A 6256-nucleotide genomic window follows, 5' to 3' on the forward strand; every position below is an offset into this window, starting at 1 on the left:
ATATTTGTCGATCTTTCAGGGATGTTTATGAATTTTTCCAAAGAAATCGTCCCAGTGTAGGTTAGGGTACCGTATACAAATTTTGTAGGTTATGATGGATTTAATATAAATTTCCGGCGCTAACCTACTATTTTACTACGTTACTGCCTTTATACTTCTAGTTTTATACTGTTTATCTCACTGTTTTCTTTCGAAAATCCCCTGCTAACTAAACACGTTGGCCAACTTAACCCTAAATAGTACGGAGACTCTGGTATATGTATATGAAAGAAAGATTGCATGCAGGTGATTCGTATTTCCAGAGTAATTTCGAGGCGAAGCAATTCTCTGGGCACACTTGAAAGCTAGGCGAACGAAAGGTAGCAGAAAATAGAGAAGGAAAATTAGAACGGAGGTTCGCAAGCTTGATCGAGTACCTTCTAAAAATCATTTCTCGTACGAAGGGCCGACGGGACCCTGCTCGAGCAGACTCGGGTGATTTCCCTCATTCTGGTTCACGGATCACCCTTGCCCGCTCTTCTGTAACAGAATAAAAAATGCCCTCGTTACGATGCAGTAATCCGATGCAATAATTTATAAAATAAATATTTACATTATGAAACATATATTTCATAGGAATTCTATAAAATATATTTTCTTAAAAAAAAAAAATAGAGAAGAGGCGTTATTAAAAATGCAATGTAGAACAATACATATAGAAGGGTTCGGAATGGTCCAGTGAGACAAGTGCTTGACTGATAATCCCGAGGACCTGGGTTCGAATCTTCGCATCCCTGACTCCATTTTTCATTGAGTTTTCTTCGATATTTGCCAAGAAGGGACAACATTATAACTAGTGGGTTTAGTTTAAAAAAAAAAAAAATCCAAAATGGAGGCCGTTCTTCGAGTTTCCGGAGAATGTGCTACCATTCTCAAATTCGAAAAATGTAGGTCGTATGGGAATATTAGTAAATATATTTATCAACAAAGACGGTAACAAGGATTGGTCTCAATTTTCAAAATAGAAAAATTCCAAAAAAGAGAAGACCATCTCTCGAATTTCTGAAAGTTACGATACCGTAGAATGAATAAAGAATTCTTGATTTCTCCGAGTATTCCCCAAATATTCAAACGATTTGAAAAATACAAATACAAAAATAACAGATATTCGTCGCTAGAAGAGACACGCATTACATTCACGGTCCAATTTTCCAAGGAAAAATTTCTGAAAGGAAGCCACTTTTAAATTTCTAGATGTGTGCATAAAATACTCGTAAATTTCAGAAATGAAAGTAAAAAAATAATAAATATTTACTACAACTGGAATTAACGTCGCCACGGTTCGCTTTTCCAGTTAAAAAAAAAAAAGACTGTAAAACCGTTTTCCAAGCGCCAAGGTGGCAGAACGTACCGCGAAGAGTCTCCCCCGGCCCCAATCAATAACAAAACTGTCACTTGTTAGCGAGCGGGGAAAAGAGTAAACGAGATTCGCGGCATTCAACTGGTCCCCTGAACTTTATTCTCTGATTCCGCTTTCTGTTTCACGTTCCATCGATCCCGGAAAGACACAAGGAGGGATTTGTGGCAATGAGGCAGCACAAAAGCGACGACACGGAAAAAAAAAACTACAAACAGACGCACGCACACACCGCGTCGGCCAGCCACTTCGTACGGAGTAAAAACGCCGGGCCCGCCTCGACGCAGCATTTTCTTCGATCGCAAGACTTGCTCCATCGTCCTCCATCTCGCACGAAAGGAACGCGACAACCGGGAGAAAACTAATCAGCCGAACGAACTTCTTAATTTCGACTTTATGCTTCCTCGAGACGAATAAAAAAACGTGTGCGGCCAGCGTGTGCTTTAACGACGTTCATTACTTTCCGAGGAAAGTCACGCTCGAGCCATTTACGCGCTTTTCTACTCGACTTTGTTCTAATTAGGGAGCCTATTTTTTCTAAATTAATTTAATAACCCGGCGACGAAATTATAGGACCGTGACAATTTTAAGATTTTTCAAGAAAGTACTTTTTTCATATTCTTTTCTTTTTCTTTTTTTTTTTGATTCTGTTTGAAAGTTTCAGAAACGTCTAGCCATTTATTCAGGTTCAAAAATTGTCGAATTTTTTTCCTAGTTTTTTTTTTATTCAAATTTATTTTGTAAATTTGTTGCCTCCAAGCGGTCAAATTGCTGAAAAATAAGGAATTTAATAAATAAAAATTCCAAGGGAAATTAAAGCGTCGTTAAAGTCGTATAATTTGGTTATCTATATTATAACAATCGTGTACTATGAAATTAATCTTGTACGCGCTCTATTAAAGGGTTATTTTTGTTAATGTTTCTTTCATAATAATTATTACTGATAAAGATGTACAAATTTCCTTGGATATTTCCATTTTAGAATTTCGTGCATGTACAATAGAATCATTAAATTTAGGAAATATACACGGACGACATATTTTATAAATAATAGACAGAAGCACGTGTGCGTCATGAATTTTAATATATAATTTAAATCTTTCTCAGCATTCCAGATATACGGAAATACCGCGATGCGTTTGCGACTTTCTCTCCGATTAACAAATGAAACGAACGAAATTAAAATATCGCTCGCTTGTAAGTGTTAAGTTGTCTCCAAAGTTTCTTTCGTGACTAGCACGCAATTATTTTCTGTGGCAGTGTTTATATAAATAGACACCCTAATTTACTAGATGTTAATATCGTATAACAGTAATGGAGCAAAATGAATCGTACGCAATTTAATAATGTAACATTATTAAATAATGTGTTAAATAATGTGACATAAAATGTTGTGTACGTATTACTTATTAATGAAACGGTAGAAACTTTTGGGACAACCCAGTAGATATATTTCTACATATCTTCTATTTCCAAAGGAATTATTTACGAGAAAATGTTTATAAAACGCTACCCGAATAGACAGAAACTGTTATTACTAGACTGCGGATTTTTATGCAAAATCTTCGCGAACGTGCCTAGAAAAATTGAACCTAAATAGGAATTAATTTTATTCTGTGAATGTTATAACGTAAACTTTACTTTCTTTTTTATATCCCTGCATATTGTTTCCATTTTGTAAGTTCTTGCACATTCGAATTTCGTATAAATTCATAAAAATCCGCAGTCTGGTTATTTCAACAGACATGAACGTTGCCAATATTGGCAAATCACGCAAGAAAGCGGGCTGAAAGTACTCGGTGCTTAAATACGAGGCTACCACCACGCCTGGCTACATAGGACGTAAAATAGAGTAGGACCGTGCGAAAAAAATAATCCATAACGGTAGGAAAGGACGAAGAAAGAGGAGCCGGACAGGCGAACGTCGTAGAGCCGCGACGTAGGGCACGATTTCGAATAGTACGGTGACGTGGCCGGGCTTGGATCGATAAGGGATGCGTTTAAGGGCTAGGGGGCAAGTGACAGAGGAGCAACACAGCCTCTGCTCGCCGATCGTACCGACGTGCGACGACGGGGCTGTGTTTGTGGCGAGCGACGACTGTCAGTGGACGTTGAATCGTCGGAAAAGAATAAACGTGGCGTAACCCAGTAGGAGTAGGTATCCAGATAGGAAGGGAGGAGGATTAAAAAGCAAAAGCGATCCCGAGAAAAAGGGATCGTCGAAAAAGGGAGGTGCACGTTCGAAATAAGGGAGAGAACGAGGCAGGGCCCGGCTGGGAACAGGTGAAAGGGTGGGCGCAACAAAGAAAAAGCGAGAGACCCGGAAAGGGAGGGTGAAGACGGAGAGGAAAAAAAAGACGAGAGCCGATGGAACCGAAGCACGATTTCGTGGTGGCGTGCCAGAGCCAATGGTCCCGGACCGGCCGATCGATATACCCTTTTTCGAGAGTGCCTTCGACCCTCCCTTCGGCGTGTTGGCACACCACCCTCCGGCTTTCTCTTCCTCGGAGAAGACGCGCGTGTCGCCTAAGCGAGGGCGAGCCGTTAAACGCGCGCCGAACGTATCTTTGTTCCAGGGACCTACCTTGCGGCTCCGGGGACGAGCAGCTCGCCGGTCTGAGGGCCTTCCTTGGATTTTTCAACGGCGACCCGTTGGAGGCAGCCGCGAATCTTCCGGTTGCAGCTTTCTCACCTCACCGTATAACGCCACGCGGGAATCAATACGCGCGCTTGCCTCAAGCTTTTCTCTCTCCTTCCCCTCCCACTCTCTATCGCGCTTCTTCTCCGCCCTTACTCCGTTCCACCGGTCTCTCCCTGTGAGGGTGCACTCGCGCGAGCACTGTCCCTGTCCCTGTGTCCGTCCGTGCCGCCGGTCCGTCCACAACCTCGTGGAACCTTCGAACACGATGAATCGAACCGAAACCTCCCCAATACTTAATATTCCAACGAGTACTCCGTCTCCGTGCTCGTCCGTCACTCTACCGGTGCGTCAACAGGCTCGTGGAACGATTAAACACGGACCCGTCTCTCCCTAGCTCTCCCTGGCTCCACCTGGCTCTCCCCGGCTCCACCTGGCTCTCCCCGAGATTCCGCACTCGTTCTCGCACTCTCCACGTCCCTCTTTGTCCCCGTCACACGAGAAGTCTATCCAAAGGCCTGTGCAATGCTCGGTTCCACTCCAACAACCACTTTCCTCGGTCCCTGTACTCGCCCGTTCCACAGACTGTCCTTTGACCCTATCCAGAACACCGTTCCTGTGGTCGTTTCGGACACCAACAACCACTTTCCCTGTCCCTCGTGTCCTTTCCTCGCGCCACCAACTTGTCTACAGCCTCCTGGAATCGCTAAACCCGGGCCCGTCTCTCCCTGGCTCTCCCTGGCTCCACCTGGCTCTCCCCTGTTTCTCCCCGGCTCTCCCCGAGATTCAGCACTCGCGCGAGCACTCTCCGCTCTCTCCGGAGCTGGACGAACACGGACCGTACCTCGGGAACACGGTCGAACGCGAGAACCCGAGCGATTTTCCCGCGGCGGTCGACCTCAGCTCGCGACCGATGCCAGTCTCGCGTCGCGCGAACCAACGCACCACGGAAACCGAGGATTGGCCTGACCACGGTGTGCAACGCACCGCGCCGCATAACCACGACTACCTGGAGGGCGCCCAGGCGGACATCTTGGACGGCGGGACTGCGCACACGCGCCGCGGCCCCGTCGGCGCTCTTTTTCTCGCGTCGCGCCTCTCGAGACCACGGGGGACGACGCCGTGGAATCAATTTTTGAGGCTCGATTCACGAGACGTCCCTTCGGGATCCGTACGCGAAACCGATCTATGGACGCGGATGGAGCCGTGCGTCGAGAAACATCGAGGGGGGCATTGGTCAATGGGGGGCCAGGTGGTACACGAGTCGTTTTGGGGAGTCTATCGATTACCGACGGTTTCTGGGGGCACTTTTCTCGAATATTTCCTTCTTTTTTAATCCTTTGATGCTCGGTGCAACAGGTTATTTAAATGCTTTTTCGCGGATTCTTGGTCTTCGAGGATGGTCAGGTACTTCCTTGGGTCTCTTTAGCAGATGCGTGGGGACGTGATCGTTTCAGCTATCGCGCTACTCGTTTTCCAGCTTCTCGGGACAGGCACGAACCTGTGGCCTAATCATTGTCGTCTATTAACAGGAAAATTCGAAATAGAAGCATCGAAGCATTATAACAACGCGATACGTTGAATTTTTAGCAAGTATTTCGGAAAAAATATATTTCAAGCAACGCGTAGACATTTCCAAAATGGTGCAGTATTTTTAAAACACGATATTAAATTATACGCGTTGAATTGTGTTTTTGGATGTTTTTCTTTCCTTTTTTTTTTTTTTTTTTTTTGTAGACTTTTATTGAGACGTCGGTTTAAAATGTAACTCGTCGCTACGTTGGAATTCTTGGAAGAGGCGAAGAATGGAAGGGAAGAATACCACATAACCACGATGAGTAGACTCAACAGCAATTACGAAGGTCCGTTCGATCGGGTGATAAACGCCTCGCAAACACATTGGCGAAAGTGTCGAACGCCGCGTAGGAGGAAATTCACGAGCTCCCCCATCGATTCGTGGCCTAAAATACCGAGAACATCGGCCGTGGCAAAAATGGAACGGGGGAGAGCCCTTCCGTCGCTGCAACTTCGACGCTCGATAAGTATCGTTTCGTATGAGGGTCGAAGAAATTTAGTAAAACGGTCAGAATTTCGTAAAACGGAATTCTCGAATTCTCGAAAATTCGTAGTAATCTTAATAATGGACATTTCGGATTGAAACTTTTTTTCCGCGATAGATCTCTTGAAACCCTACAAAAGTTGTATAGAAAGATTTTCTGTAA

General features: G+C 44.6%; 1 protein-coding gene across 1 annotated transcript in view; it reads right to left on the minus strand.

Moving 5' to 3' along the window:
* LOC128896864 (rho GTPase-activating protein 100F) overlaps positions 1 to 5242 on the minus strand; it is a 47632-nt gene extending 42390 nt beyond the window's left edge. The window contains exons 1-2 of the mRNA XM_054160394.1: positions 3981 to 5242; positions 417 to 519 (exon numbers count right to left, since the gene is read on the minus strand). The gene's annotated coding sequence lies outside the window, so the exon portion shown is untranslated. The remainder of the gene's footprint in view (positions 1 to 416; positions 520 to 3980) is intronic.
* Between the last annotated feature and the right edge of the window lie 1014 nt (positions 5243 to 6256).

The sequence above is a fragment of the Hylaeus anthracinus genome, unplaced genomic scaffold, assembly GCF_026225885.1.
Source record: "Hylaeus anthracinus isolate JK02 unplaced genomic scaffold, UHH_iyHylAnth1.0_haploid 11978, whole genome shotgun sequence".
Taxonomy (NCBI): Eukaryota; Metazoa; Arthropoda; class Insecta; order Hymenoptera; family Colletidae; genus Hylaeus; species Hylaeus anthracinus.